Genomic DNA, 16,369 nt, shown 5'->3' on the forward strand with positions numbered 1-16,369 from the left:
TGGTGAGAGGCTGGAAAAGCTGCTCCCATCCTACCTCCCCAGAACAGCACTTTGGAATAAAAAAAAGTATCCAGAGAACTTTCCAAATGATCTTTGGGTGGGCTGTGTCCTCCTGCATTTGTTTGTGTGATGGAATGTCAAAATGGGGTGGTGTAGACATAATTATTGCTGTTTATTCAGCCAAATACTCACTGAATGGAGCCTTAACTTGAGAATAATTGCAGATAAAATGAAGCTATATTTTTGATGAATAAATTGTTCTTCTTTCAAATGTGCTCAATTTGAGGTTTAGTGCTATGATAAATCTTCACTAACTTCTCTTCCTGAGAGCAGCAGCAGCAGGGAGGGAATGTGCCCAGCCCAACGTGGGACAGATGGTCCAAGCAGTGATCCTGCAGGCAAGTGAAGCACCCTCCCTCTGCAGGGAGCAATGGGGATCTGCCAGGTCTGAGCCTGAACATGGGAGGGAGAGTGGGAGGGCAGGAGGGACGGGTTAAAGAGTGGTTATCACCACAGGAAATGTAACCCAAAATGCCACACTTCTTCTCTAGCCAGAGTCAGTCTGCCCATCCATCCATCCATCCATCCATCCATCCATCCGCCCATCCATCCATCCATCCATCCATCCATCCATCCATCCATCCATCCATCCATCCATCCATCCATCCATCCATCCATCCATCCCTCCCTCCCTCCCTCCCTCCCTCCATGAACTGGGTTTGCATGGCCAGGTTTTGGTACCAGAGAGGCTCCAGGGGTGGCTGCTCTGAGAAGCTGCTGGAAGCCTCCTCCATGTCCAGCAGAGCCAATTCCAGCTGGCTCCAGGATGGACCCATCACTGGCCAAGGCCGAGCCCAGTGGTGACAGTGGTAGCAGGACTTGTGACCCTGTGGGTGACCCTCAGAGAGCAGCCTGATCCTGAAGGACTGACCTGGTGGAGGAACCCACGCTGGAGCAGGAGAGCAGTGGCGGGTCCTCCCCCTGGGGAGGAAGCGGTGGCAGAGGCAATGGGAGACCCAGTGTGATGGGGACCACAACCCCCTCCCCCTGCACTGCTGGGGGGAAACAGGTGTAGAAATTGGGTGTGAAGTTGAGCCCAGGAAGAAAGGAGGGGTGGGTAGAAGGTTTAAGATTTGGATTCATTTCTTATTGCCCTACTCTGATTTGATTGGCAATAAATCAGATTTTCCCCAATCAAATCTGTTTTGCCTGTGATGGTAATGGGTGGGTGATCTCTCCTTGCCTTTGTCTCAACCCAGAAGCCTTTTGTTGTATTTCCTGTCCTCTGTCCAGCTGAAGAGGGCAGTGATGGAGAGGTTTTGGTGGGCACCTGGTGTCCAGATGGAGGCAACCCACCACAATCTGCTGCCTGTAATGGTGGGAAGTGGGAAAAGGGACTGTGCATCCTGCAAAATTCTTGGAGGCAAGGAGGCACTGTTCATCTGCAGGGCTGTGGGAGTCCAGAGAGGCCACAGATGCAGCCCTGTGTAGCAGGCAGGGGAAGGTCAGCAGGAGGCTGGATTGGGACAAGGACTCAGCCACGGGCTGGGAGATGGAGGGCAGCCAGAAACTGCAGGCAGTCGGAAAAACCAGAAGACAATTTCCCATCCTAAAATGTGAAACCATGTTCTGTGTTATTTTGTGCAAATTTTTCTGCAAGTTTGTGGCCTCTACAATTGATACTTAATGAATACCTCAGGAAACATAATTGCAGTAGCCCACTGGCTACAAAGTCATCACCAGGCCTGCCATGTCCTCGGGGCACTGGGGACTGTTCTGATGGGAAGGTTCTTCAGCCTTTTTCACTCCACATCCTTGTTGGTTCTACCCATCCTCTGTGACCACTGGATCAGGACTGGGAAGCAAAGGCCAGGCCCCATGGGGACTGTGCCAGCCTAGAGAGGGGCTGGAGGGGACACTGCCCTGCTGGCAGAGGTGGCAATGCACACCATTGTGAACTGTCATGTCCTGCCCCTCACATCTCTCACAATCTCTTCTCTCTGACCTGAGAGAAGAGCAGGCCCTACCCTTTTTCTGGCACAGAGTGGACAGCGTGGGACCCAGGGCCACCAGTATGGACCTATCTGGGGACATCTGCCTGTGCCACCAGGGAGGGCAGGACTGGCCCCTGACCCAGTGGGCTGTGAGGGCTGCCCAGTCCTGCTCTGGGAACAGCAGTGGCTCAGAGAGTCACCCATCATTTATGTGACCTCAAAAGGGAAACACTAAGCTGCTCTGCTTTGAGAGAAGCTTAGCACTTAAAGCTGATTTCAACAGCTTTTGCCTAAAGTTTTAAGACCTGTCACTAATCAGCAGCTGGTTTATGGCTGTTGTAAAAGATCAGAAAAAAATAAAGAAATCTCCTGAAGTTGGGGGAGCGCTTCCCAGCTCCTGCATCCATCACGGCCGTGCCGACATTTACGAGCACAGGGAGCCATAAATCCACGCGGGGCCGACATCGGCCGGGACTCGGTGCTGAAGGGGAAGTGTTGTGCCTGAATCTGTGTCCTGCCCTGGGAGAAACTTTATTAATGCTTTGCACGGTGAGACAGCCAAGCCCTGGGACATTCATCCCCAGATTTTGCAGGCTCTCCTGCCTGCTCCTGCCACAGCCTGGCACTCCTGGTGAGGTTTTATGCCCCTGAGCCTCCTTTGAGACTGGGTGTTTTTTTGGGAGGGGAACAGGAGGTGGCACATTTTGCTGTGAGTTTGGTTACTCTCCTGCCTCCTCTGGTTTGTGGAGCAGTAGTAGTGCAAACTGCCTCTCTCCTCAGACTTGGAATTGAATGGTCCAGGGGAGTCCTTGGTGCATAACTGCTAGATTGCTGGACAGAACTGCTCTGGCCCAGGTTCTGGGATGCTCTGCAACATGAGGAAAATCACCTTCAGGAGATGGCTGTGGTCTGAGGTGTCTCTTTTCAGACTACAAACATTTCTGTGGATAGCAGGTGCAGGCACTGCTGCCACTGGAACTCACTGGGGAAGGCTCCTGGCCCTGCACTCCAGGCTTGTGGTAAAACTCAGCCCAAGGGCGGGTGTTGTGGGCAGCAAAAGTGTCCTGGCTCCTGTCTTTGGGCACAGCTGGGGCACTGGGTGCTGCAGCAGGGAGTGGAGGAGCTGGAGCAATCTCATCCAGCCCCTGGTGCTGGACATGTCTGTGGGTCTGCTCAGCCTGGTGCAAACCTGAGATGAGTCTGTTGGCAGCAGAGACCAGAGCCAGCCACCTCCCCTGCTGCTGGCAGCTGTCCCAGAGCACTCTGTGTGTGCACAAGCCTTGTGCATAGTTGTTATCACCTACCCTGGCCAAGCCCCCTCTTTGAGTGCAGCAGCTTGGTCCTTTCCCTGCCAGCCACAGAGCAGGAGCAGGAATGAGCATGGGGCAGCTGAAGTGAGGGGAAGTCAAGGGGATGCTTCATCCCCAGCCTGGTGAGCACAAGCAGAACAAGGTGCCTGTGGAAACCAGAGACATGTGGCAAGGATACCTTGGCCAGCACCAAGGCAATGTGCTTGCTCAGCAGCCCTGCTTCCAGGGCAGGACCTCACTCCACTGCCTGGGAAAATATTTCCTTTGCAAACCTAAGGAAACAATGTGTGTGTGTGTGCAGTGGAGAGGCCTGAGTTGTCCCCAGCTACCGCCTTGCTCTGCTCACACATAAATTGACATCTTGTAGGAGAGCTGTCCAGAATACTGAGTAATTATAGCTCACCCTGAATCACAGAGCAATGTGGGCACAGCAGCTCTTTTACAAATCACTGCAAAGGCCTTACAGATTAAACCCTTCTTCCCCCTGTTAAAGGGCTGCATTTGGGCTGTAAACAGTAAAAATAGCAAGTGCTGTTATTAACGAGGATGTGCCGCAACTGCTGACTCGAAGGCACAGCTTGTCTCCATATGGCCATTACAGTTGAAGGACAAAACCAATATTTTATGTTTCTCACAGTTATTGTTCATCAAATGTTTATGAAAATGCATAATGACTGTGTATGATGAGCGCACTTTCCAATAACAGGAATGAGATGAGGACCTGTGTGAATTTCCAATCCAAGTAATAAAGACCACTAAATTAATAGCTTAATTACATGATAAATTTAAAAACATTTTCTAGAATGCATTTTATTTTTATTTAGCCTAATAACATGTTTAGCTGCAAGTCTTTCTGGGATTTGTGTAATAAGCCTGCAGCAGCGGTGAAGCTTCTCTGAGTCTCAGTTTGTACTTTTATTGCTGCTCTGGAGGATGCTGAGGGTGGGGTCCTGCTGCTGTGCAGGCCCCCTGCACTCACCAGGCTGGGCTGTGTGATCACAAGAGGACTCTGAGTTCCTGCTCCCAGAAATGCTGAATGCATTATGGTGCCCATCTCTGTCCAGCAGGACCTGCGTGGGTTTATTCTCCTACTCACACCTTCCGAGGTGTTCCCTGCTAACTCAGGGTCCTGCACAGGCTCTGCAAGTGAGATTCAATAGTGCATCTCTCAAGCAAGCAATTGTTGTTAATTCCCTTCCCCTCCTCACTGCAGCTGTCCAGTTTTGTGCCAAGTCCCTGTGGTGCCATTCCCAGCTCTGAGTAAGAGACTGGATCCTCTGGCTGAGGATGGCATCCCCACTTTGTCAGGGGTGTTGATGAAGTGGGAGATGAACACAAGAGAGCTGCAGGAAGGGCAGAGTGGCTGGAAAAGCTGCCTTGGCCTGGGCAGTGAGGGGCAGGGGTCCCAGTGAGCTGCCTGCAGAGCAGGAGCCCTCGCTTTGGGAGAGCTGCATCGGTGAGAGACAGGAATTTGGGTGAGAGCAGCGCACAGAGAAGAGCCTGTGGTACAAACAGTCACTAGCGTGAGTCAGACCAGAAATAAAAGATGTGCATGAGCAGCTTAATTAAGAATCTATTCATGTCACTGATGATCTCCTCCCAGGGAGCCTTGGACCTCTGCCCCACTGTGTTTTGAGGTCTGTGGAGAGGGGGGCTGAGAGATGGTGGGAGCTGAATCCTGCAGGTTTGAGGTGTGTCAGGGCTGCTGGGGGTGTGATCCTTCCTCCACATCTCCTTGCCTTGGCTCTGCCCCTGTCCTCATCCCCTTGAAGCCTTGTGCCCCTGTGCACCTCCAGTTCTTCCTGCACATCCCTTGTGGTGCTTGCTCACCCAAAAAATCAGTGCTCACACCATGGCCCAAGAAAACTCACCAGGAATGGTCTTGTAGAAGTTTTGGGAACAGCCTGTGGTGTCCCATCACTGTCCTCTCACAGATGGGCTCCTGGCTTGGCCTGTGCACATCACTTTGGAAAACTGGGGCAATTTCTCTCCAAATCCATGAGAGAAACCAACAGCTGGGCTGTTTTCTCTTCCTCTGCTGGCTGAACTATCAATGGAAATGTCCCTGCACGCAGTCAATGTGTCAGGCAGGGAGATTTGAGGCTTGTGCTTCTCAGCAGATCTGCAGAGCACTCTTGGCTACGGGTATGTCAGTAACAACCAACGCCCCACAACAGCAGCAGAGCCTTGCAGCAGCTTCTGAGAGGCATCATGCAATTAGCTGAAACTTCTGTAAACTATAAATATATAATTAGAGTCTGTCTAACGAGTTATAGTGGTGGAGGGGGGTGTGTGTGCACAGTTCCTGGCACAAACTCCTCCCTTGCTGAGAGCAGCACATTTCAGTGGTATTGCAGCATTTATGTTCCACTTAATATTCCACTTGCAAAAAGGTGTTTTATTAAATGACAATTTGAAACTTAATTGTATTAATTTTCCATTGATTGCGTATCTAATTCTAAATGAACTCACTGGCAACTCACTTCCCTGCTGCATGTTGAATTCATCTCAACGGTTGATATAGTTGCAAACACAACATGGAAGGAGTCACAGGTTTGTCACCTGCCTGTCACCCAGTCCTGCAGGTGCTGAATACTCACCCTTTGCAACCAAAGAACAGGGCTGAGGCTTTTGCTCTGCAGGGGAGGATGCTCTCGGGGGCTTCCATCCAGTCAGGACTCTTGGCCTGACCTTGGCTCTTGGCTCTTGGCTCTTGGTCCTTTGCTTGTTGAGAGCCTGTTGGAGGCTCACGAGTCATGCCAGACATGCCAGGCTGGTCACAAATAGTCCCCCTCAGCAGGTGTGGGTGTCTCAGAGATGGTGTACACTGCCCCATGATTGCTCCGGGGACAGCTGAGCCCCTAAAGGAAGCAAGAAGTGCTGCTGGCCAGGACCTTCTTTGTGTCCCTGCATTTCTCTTCTGTGCTTTACCATGGGGCTGTTGCTCTTTATCCATGGCCACTACCAGCCTTGAATCCTTTCAGGCCCTGCTGCCCTGGTGGTACTCCCATGTGTCCAAGCACTGGGGTGCACAGTGCCTGTACAGGTGGGTGCACAGAGGGGTGGGATGGACTGTGAAGACCCAGTGAAGTGACCACAGCTCCTCTGCCATCAGCCACAGCCGCTGCTCCCTCTCTTGGTCCTTCTATGCCACCTGCCCCTGACTAGGGATGTCCTTGTCACCGGGAGCTGTCCTGGATCAGTAGCCCTGCCTGGTGAACTGGACTCTCTGGGGTAATATCCATGATATGAGAGGATCTGTGACACAGCTGAAATTCCCTCCTGCCAGCACAAGAATGAGCCCAGATGTTTCTCCAAAGGTCTTTGAGGTGTGGGAGGTGCTGTGCAGTCCCTGCCCCTCAATACTGTCATGTCCCCTGATGCTGGATCCAGAAGATGAGCTGAAGAACAATCACCAACACCTTCTTCATCCCTAATCCATCCAGGGGCTACTCCAGAAGCTCCTGTGACTGGGGAAAGGGGAGGTTCTCAAAAAGAACCATTTGCAGGTACCAAGCAAGGACATTGCTGAGTCTGTGAGCATCACCATGGACTGTTGGTGCTCTGCTGGCCTGGACCCCCCCCCTCCCCTCAGCCCCAAATCCATGTCCTCCTAATGAAAACAAAGAGTGTGGCTCACTTAGGGACACTCATGCTCTGGTTCACACTCCCACAGAAGATTCTTCATCCACACCAGGTATGAGAAGAGGCATGGGCAGGTCCCCGGTCCCAGTTTGCTGGATGGGTAGGGTGGTGGTAGGAGCCTGCAGGGAAGGTGGGAGCTGTCTAGCGGCCAGAATGAGGTGGTGACCTTTCCTTCAAATGGACATGGGACACTGTTGGCTGGGGGACTGTGGGATAACAGCCCATGTGCAGAGCGGGCACATGGAGAGGTCCAGCAGCAGGGGTGGCTGCTCTTGGCCCTATGGACTGGAATGGCCAGAGGAGCTGGGCAAAGTCCTTGCCCAGGAATGACCACAGGAGCAAAGTGTCCTTGCCCAGGAATGACCATGGGAGCTGGGCAATGTCCTTGCCCCAGGCACTGTGTCCCTGCCCCTGCTGCACCCAAGCTCAGCATCTCTGCTGTACACGGCCATCATCACTTTTATAGGCACTACAGCAGCCATTGCTTTATTCGAATGGAGGCTTCTTATGGTTTAGTATCATTAAATACAGATGCAACTTGTGTTCCTAAGGCCATAATGCCCCTTCCTGTTACTGCCTCACAATTAACTGGGCTATAAAGCTTTCAAACATATTGCAGGCACTAATTCAAGTGGATGGTGAAGAAACACGGTTTTATTGGGCAATTACAGTGCTTGGAACATGTTCCAGTCTACAGGGTACCTTCCCAATAGGAACAGGGGCTGCCAGGCCATGTCACTGAGAAAGGTCCAAAGGTGGCATCCAAATGGCTGCATCTCCAAGCTGCAGGGATGGTTTTATTTACATCTTAATAAAAAGCTCTTCAGGAGTGATGAGAGCTGCATGATCTGGGCAAGTTTGGCTGGACCATCCCCTCTGCAACTCTGCTCTGCTTCTGCCCAGCCACCCCCACCTTGCTGCTGCTGCCAATCTGCTCATCTTGCTGCTCCCAGTTCAGCTTCAGGTTCCTGGGCTATGCCCTCTACACTCAGCCCACACCCAGTGTTTTGGTCTCTGGAGAGCTGGGTGGAGAACCCCTCCATTCTCCTGCTCCTGGCCTGCTCTGGGGGAGCTCAGGTTTCTGGGCAGGAGAGCAGTGGGGACACAGCAGCTCTCAGGGTCTTGGTCTCATGTGTGGGGCTCTGTCCTGGCTCAGGGTTCACTGGGAAGGGGTGAAGAAAGGTGCTGAGCTGGGTGGTCCTGGGCTGCCAGGGGAATAGGAGAGCCTGAGAAGCTGTGAGGGATCATTGCTCTGATGGCTCCCAGGTAGGAGAGGGTCCTTCTCTCCTCATGCACCTGCAGACTGCCCCAGGGACAGGTCCCTCAGTGCCTTTGCTCCTGGCATGGGAGACACATGGATGACATGACATGAACCAGACTTATGGGTGTGTGGGTGGACAGGACATGAGAGCAGGGTTTCTACAGCTACACTGAGTGCAGAGCTCTCTCTGGGGAACGCCTTCCCACCAAGTGTCCCTTCTCATCCCTGCAGGCCCTTGGAAAGGGGAATCTAAACACTGTGAGCAAAATGCCACATGGGATGGGACTGGGCAGGCACAAGAGAGCCAAAAGCAGGTGGCCATGTCCTTTCAGCCCATTCAGCTGGCCCTGCCCTGGGGCAGTGCAGAAGCCATGTAGTTTTGCTGATGACTCTCATCTGCTGGAGCAGTCAGAGAGTGTCAGCTAGGAGCTGATGGGACAGCTGGGACACAGGTGACAGTACAGAGAGGGGCTGGCTGCTCTTGCTGTACTGTCACAGCTGCTGGTTCCAGTTGCACCCAGAGAAGCATTGGGGAAAACTTGCTCTTTGGTTCTTTGCAATGTCAACCAAGACACTGTTCACTTCCTAGGAAATTCCCTGGCTGGCAGAAATGGTTCAAAGCCAAATGGACTGACCAGGGTGTGAGCACCCACTGTGGTCCCATGGAGACTTTCCTGGAAGAGGCACAACACTGAGAATTCCCTGTGCCATTTAAGGATGAAGCCCTCAGTTTGGGGCAGGAGAATAAAGCCCCCAGTCACTGACTGATCCCCCTGTGGCTCCCCTTGCTTGGCAAGAGTATTTTCCTGCCTCTTCTCTAGAGATGGTTTTTTTCTGTGGTGTCCAACTCCCCATGGAACATAAACCCACTCCCACCCTGGTGCTGCCTGAGCCTCGAGCTGGCAGTGGCTGCCTTTTGCTGCTGATGGCTGTGGGTGATGCAAGCGACCTTGCTGAGAGCAGTGAGGGGACAATCTGTCCAGAGAGTGATTTTCTCTTCTCTTCCCAGAAAAGGTGTCATTTCCTCGGTGTGGAGAAGGGAGTGGACACTCCTCACTCCCAGCAGCTTGTGCTGGTGCCAGCTCAGCCCTCCCCATGTCCTCAGGTGGGAGCAGAGGCTTCCTGCATATCTGCAACCATCCAGTCCTGGGGCTGTGTGAGAGCAGGACCCAGACAGCAGCTGGGCAATTCTTCCCTGCCCCAGGGTCAAGGATGCTGTGTGCCACAGAACAGCTGGGGTAAGGAATGGGATGGAGCCTGTTCAGCATCTCCTTGACAAAGCTGTGCCAAAGGCAGCAAATACTCGAGCATTCCCAGGGTGCAGGAATGGTGTTCTTGTCTACATGCTCCTGGATGGCCATCCCCACCACAGTGCTTTGCCATCCTGCACAGAATGATGCCTCCTAGGAGGATGGCTCAAGGGAAGGAGGGAAAGAACTGCTCCCATGTCACCTCTAGTGACCTCTGATTAGTGGCAGTGCTTCTGCCAGGTCAGGGCCCAAGGAATAATCCCATCCAGGTGTCCCTCATGCACAAGAGGTGCTTCAGCCTGTTTGCTGTATGGAAGCCTTGGTGACATGAGGTGGGGATGCTCAGCAGGCCTCAAAGGGAAAACGTTCACTGCTGAGCACCCTCAGTGAGTCTCAGCTGGGGAGGCTTTCCTGGTCATCCCTGGAGGTCCCTCACAGCAGCAGCACAGGTGGCATGGCCAGGAGCTGCTGGAGGGCTGGGAACAAATGCTGCTGCCAGCAGGGCTCTGTGACACTCCTGAGCCCAAAGGCAAGCAGGAGTGGGGCTTTGGTTTGAGAATTTCTCTGGAGTTAATGACCATATTCATGAAGGAAATTGGAGTCAGATACTCCCTCTTGAAACTGATACATGGCCCAGACTGGGAGTAAGAGCAGACTATATTCATAGTCCTTTTTATTTTCCCCCCCATTTTGGAAATGGAAAAATTTTGTTAAGTCTTGAAGGAAAATGTGCTATAATAGCACATTTTTGTATTCTTGTTTATCCTTGATATGACTGTTCCTTTCATGGTATTACCTTCAAGAAATGACTTCTCACTTATACTTTTCTCTCTGGAGGGAAAGGTCATATCCCTCACAAATGGGAAAACTAATTAGAGAAGTAATTCAGCAGTTCCCTGATAGGTCAGATATCAGAAATAAATATAGAGGTTAATGGATTATTATGACAGTAGTTTTTGCCCCTTTAGTGAGTTGTCATGAAAACATGTTGTATTAAGAGAAGATTAATTTCATCTCCCAGTGGTGGGGCAGAGGGGCTGCAGCCACTCAGGGAGTCCTGACCCAGCCTGCACAGCTGGGAGCCTCCCAGGAACTCCCCTGCAGCCCTGGAGAACAGCACTGCAAGGGCCTCACGGGTGGGCAGCAGAGCCTGCTTGAGAAGAGATATGGAATCATGGAATTATACAATCCTTAAGGCTGGAAAAGCTCTCTAAGATCAACCACTGAGTCCAACCACTAACCTAGCACCACTGACCCATGTCCCCAAGTGATACATCTCTATGTCTTGTAAATCCCTCCTGGGGTGGGCCCTCCACCACTGCCCTGGGCAGCTGTGCCAATGCCTGATCACCCTTGTAATGGAGAAATTTCCCCAATATCCAGTCTAACACAATCTAATCCCTGGCCCAGCCTGAGGCCGTTCCCTCTGCTCCTGTCCCTGTTCCCTGGAGCACAGCCCGACCCCCCGGCTGTCCCCTCCTGGCAGGAGCTGTGCAGAGCCACAAGGGCCCCCCTGAGGCTCCTTTGCTCCAGGCTGAGCCCCTGCCCAGCTCCCTCAGCCTCTCCTGGGGCTCCAGCCCCTTCCCAGCTCCGTTCCCTGCCCTGGACACATGAGCAACATGAACGAGTGGATATTCCCTTCCCCCAAAGGGTGCAACTGATACATAGAGAAGGAAAAGCAGAGCCCCACATCACCAGCCATGAGCCTACCCAAGATCTCTTCAAACATCTGCTGGGTTTAGGCACATGCCAGGCAAGGCTCCACCAAGCAGCAGCTCTGGACACTGCCTCCCACAGCTCTGCACTCAAGGATGCACTGCCACCTCGGTACTTGCCTATACATTCTCTTTCCTTGGATGTGCCTGCCTGGGAGTGGGCTGAGGAGGCTCGTGGAGCTGGTGTGGTGTTCAGAGGATCGTTAGGTGTTTTGTGCTGCCTGGGATCCTCCAGTTGAAAGCCCAGCGTTGGTGAGTCCCCCACAGGACTGAGCCTAAGGGGCAGGAGCAGGGGCACCTTCCTGTGACAGCATCCTATGGGTGGGAAGGCAAAAAGTTTCTCCAGGAGCTGGAGCCCGGTGGGGCAGGCGAAGGACACACACATTGTAGCTATTTACTGCTTGCAAATGAGGCACAGCCTTGGAAACGTTCACAGGAACGACTTCAAGTAACAAATTCTTTTGAGAAAGCCACAATCTGCTCATGGCTAATTTGAGAGCAGAAAGAGAAGAGGGCTGGGGCATGTGATGAATTATTCACAGGGTGCCGAGGGGGTGCAGGAGGCCTATGGGGCAGAGGGTGATGCATCCACAGCTTGGGCTCTGCAGCTTCAGGTGGGGTGTAGCCTGAACTGCCCCCAGGTCTGAAAGCAAATTCCTGTCCTTATGCTTGAAATGGGGAGCAACAAGGGAAATACTGGGCTGGCAAAGGCAAGTTCAGGCTGTGAGGTGCCTCTGTGTGTGCACAAATGACTGCAGTCAGCAGTAGGTTACACCTGGGGGAGAATGGATAATGTGCTCTAGGTCCTCCTGAAGTGGGAACAAACCCTGCCCCAGCCCAGGAGTGGCTGAGCAACCATCCTGGAGAGCAGGGTGTACAGCAGATGGGTGTGCCATGGTGTCAACAGGTCCTGGCACTGCTGGTGGTGCATCTGTGACCTGCCTGGCCAGGATAATTGTGGGCATGGAATTGTCTAAAGGCAGCTCCAAAACTACACAAGAGCCCAGGAGCAGGACTGAGAAAGGGGGACAGTGCAGGAGGACACATTGGGACTGACAGGGATGCTGGATGTTGAGGTGAAGCTGGGCTGGAGGCAAGGAAGGAGTGGGGGGAATGTGCAGGGGAGGTGGAGGGACCAAGGTTTTTGACCTGTTCAGTAAACCTGGCCCTAGGACCCATAGCCACAGGCTGCAGACTGTTCAAATGGACACTTCTTTTTTCATGGGATTGGGCACAACAATTGTCCAGACTATCCCACAAAGGGGTCACCCACAGGGCGAGAGGCTTCTGGATCATCATGTTCCTGCCTGGCAAAAAACTGTCCTTGAGCTGGAGCTGTGCAGACAAGGTCAGCTGCTTCCCAGTGGTCTTGAAAGGCCCAGGATTTCCCCAAAGTGGAGATCAGCAGGAGCAGATATAACCTTGGGCACGGAGCAGATTGGGAAGTTAGACATCACCAGTATCTGTCTGGCCAGTGCTGCTGGGGGCTTAGTGCTCAGTCAGCTCTGAGAACAAACATTTTTGGACAGAAGTGACAAGAAAATCAAATCCTTAAGCTAAAGATAGTCCAGGTGAAGCAATAAAGTGTTATTTTCTCATTTAAGAAGTTTTTAAAGAATCTGCATAGTTCCTGTGGATGAAATGGAATGGGAAAGAGGGTGATCACTCCCTAGCCCCATGCTCTGAGCAGTCCCCTCCTACAAATGCCATCTCTGTCCTCCAGCTCCTGTGCACTGGATCTGGCTTTTCTCTTTCTTTCTGAGTGCCTGTTGGAGGCAGTTTCCTTGCCGCAGGGCTCAGGAATGGGAGCCTCCATTAACCTGCCCCGTGCCTCTGGGAGGAGGCACTGGCCCTGCCTGACCCTGCTGTTTGTCATGGCTTTGTCATTTAATTTGAATTTATTGATTTGTTTGTCACAGTCTGGGATCAATCACTGCGGTGATCGAGATCCAGAGCTTGGGAGGTGCTGCTGACCTGCTCCTCCTGCTCCTCCTGCTCCTCCTGGCCAGTCTGGAGCAAACCTCAGAGCCCCAGAGCCTGTGGATGGCTGTGAGGAGACTGGGGACTGCCCCCCACACCACCCACACGGCCAGGCTGTGGCTCTGGGAGGGACTGGGTGACAATGTCCTCTGCAGGCATGTGAGGAAGGCAGCCAAGTGGTGACTAATTAATAAGTGACACTTGCAGGCAGAGCTCTGATATCTAAAAGCACTTTTGTATCTTAGCAGTGTTTTCTGAGTGACGGAGGGAGCAGTGAGGAGCATTAGGGTAGGGAGCGCTCCATGAAATGAACCTTCTCAGGACAGGAGCAATCCTGTTGTGGGGATGGACATCTCCCATGGGAGGGCAGAAAGTGCCCCTGTGAGCTCGGGATGCTCCTGGAAGGTCAGAGATGTGGTCCTGCTGCTGGGCTGCAGAGGCCTCCTGCTGTAGGTTTGCTGTGAGGGTGGAGAGGCCTTGGAACAAGCAGTGCAGAGCAGCTGTGGCTGCCCCATTCCTGGAGGTGTCCCAGGCCAGGTTGGACGGGGCTTGGATCAGCCTGGGATAGTGGAAGGTGTCCCTGCCCATGGCAGGGGGTCAGACTAGGTCTTCAAAGGCCCCTTCCAACCCATAACACTCCATGGTTCTGCTGCAGTCCCTGGGCTTGGCTGTGAGAAGTAATGCAGAAGGATCTGCCAGGGGGTCATCCCTTGTGCCACATTGCTTTGTCATCATTTGCTTCAAGTCTGTGCTCTCCAAACCTCTAGCTGGATGGAGCCTATGACCCAAAATCCAGTGTCAGCCTGGCCCCAGCAGCAGGCTGGGTGTGTCCACAGCACTCAGAACCTTCCTGCCCCATCACTCTGTAGGTGCTGTACATGAAGGGTCAATGTGTTGGATGCTGGTCACCACATCCCTCACAGCATGGTCCTGCTGGGTGCCCTCACCTACAGGATGAAGGGGACATGGCCAGATGCTGCAGGAGAAGGTGGAGTGCCAGGGGTTGCATGTGAGGGATAATTCTGTTTCTGAGAGCTGGAGACTGGCTTCCTCCCAAGGTATCAGGCAGAGTCTCTGCCAGAGCTGCTGCTGTGCTCAGCAGCACATGAATAATCTTGTTACCAGTGTAGATGTACAAGATCTGCTTCTGTCTCACTAAATTCTGAGACTAAAGTGTCTTCAGGAACTGGGAGGCCCACAGGCACCTTCTGCAAGAAGAAGTTCCCTCTCCCCATGGGAGCTGTTGCTTTCCAGATCCATTGAGTGTCTTTGGATTTTGAGGCAGGGAGAACAGATGCTATGAGTCTCTCTCTTCCAGATCATTTATTACATCCTTGGGCCCCTCTGGCCTGTGCCTTCTCCAAAAAGCACTCACAGGCTGTCTGACCTTTCTTCACGGCAGAGGTGCTCCAGGCCCCAGGCTCTGCTTGACATTCTCCAGGAGCAGTTCAACTCTGCCACTTTCTTCCAGTGGTTCCATTTTCCTGATTTAAACCACATCATCAGCACAAACTGAGATTTCAACCATCTGCATTGGTTCTCAGACCATGGAGGGGCATCACATGCAGATTCCTTCATGGCAGGTCCCCTTGGACTCCTGTTTTCTGGGTAGGGTTGTCCTGAGGCCATGCACCCCTTCCACCCCATCAGTGCACCATCATGCTCAGCTTGCATGGCTGGAACATCCCCAGGGAAGCTCGAGCTCCCCAGGACAGGACACCCGGAGGGGCTGCTGCTTGTGGGCAGCACCAGGTTTGTCACGGGGTGATGCTGCTGGGAGCAGCAGAGAGATTTGCTGAGCAAAACTGGACTACAGGCAAATCTCCAGTGTGGATGCTGCTGGAGGTGCTGCTCCACGGGGAGGTGGGGACCAGCCTCCCACCCTTGCTGGGAAAGCTGGGCCTGTGGAGAACAGGGACACCTGAGGCACATCAGTGTTGCTCTGGAAGGAGGCTGCAGCAGAGGGATTTTGCTGAATGCTCACTGTTTGCTGGGAGATAAGGCTACTGGGAGCTAAAAACACAGAAACTGCTCTGATAGCTGAGCTTTCTGCAAATATTTGGAGAGTACATTTGATTCCCTGTGAACAGAGACCCCCAGTGTGCTCTGTCTGTGATGGAGAGATTGTTTTTCCAGGCTCTCAGGGGAATCCTGGTTGTCATCTCCATCTGGAGCTGTCCTCAGTCTTGAGCTCATGGCCTCAGCTCACATCTGCTTTGGTCTTGACCCAGCCTGGGGCTGACCCAGCAGATTTCCCAGCAGATTGGAAGTTCCAATCACCAGAGAGGGAAGCTTGCTGTACCCCCCTGGCCAGGAGCTGGGATGCAGCAATTCCTGATGAACTGTTCTAGTGGTCTGTCTGGTGACAGGGACACCTGCTCCTGTCCCTTTGCTGTGATGTAAAGCCAGGCTGGTCCAGAAGGGAGTCCAGGGCAGGGCGAGACATGCAGAGCATGCAGACAGGGGTTTGTGTGCCATTATGAGACCCCTTGGGTGTATTCTAGTTCTTGTTCAATCTTTGCTCTCTTCTCCAGCATCATCCTGGCTGTGAGGAGAGCTGCCCCCAGAGCTACACATCCTGCTGCCCCTCAGCTCTCTCAGGCTGTTTCTCCTGCCCTCCTGTTAGTCCAGCTGCTGTCTCATGTGATGGCCTTCAGGACAGAGAGCTGGGCTGGTCCCAGAGGTTCTGCTGCTCTCAGGCTCTCTAGACCTCACCTCTCCCTCTGCTTCTGACCTGACAGATCCCTGACCCAGGCTCTCACCCTGGGATGCAGCCTGGCTCCAGAGGGGGCTTCTCACTGATGTCACATCCAGAGATGCCAGCATTAACCTTTGCTGTCCTATGACAAATTAATTTAATTGATTGAGGTTTCTGCTGTCATCTGGGGTGCAGTAGACTCTGGAGGCATGGCCCCACCTGCAGATGCTCTTAATGCAGGGGCAGCCCATCCCTGGGGAGAGTTTGGGGTGACAAGTCCCTGCTCAGCTGTCACTGCTCTCAGCACATCTGCTTGCTGGTAGGCTTGTCTGAGTGCATCTGCACAAGATGCCTTATTTTCTTGGAGAAAAATGCAATAATGAGTGGGACTTTGGCCTCTAAGCTGTGGTGAACAGTCATTTCTTTAAGGGCTTGGGGGGTTTCTCCAAGGAGTTTGTCCTGGAGGAGTGGTGAGGCCTTGTTGGGCAGGAATCCTTGTAAACAAAGTTCCCAGCA

Source organism: Molothrus aeneus, chromosome 18 (assembly GCF_037042795.1).
Source record: "Molothrus aeneus isolate 106 chromosome 18, BPBGC_Maene_1.0, whole genome shotgun sequence".
In the NCBI taxonomy this organism is placed as follows: domain Eukaryota; kingdom Metazoa; phylum Chordata; class Aves; order Passeriformes; family Icteridae; genus Molothrus; species Molothrus aeneus.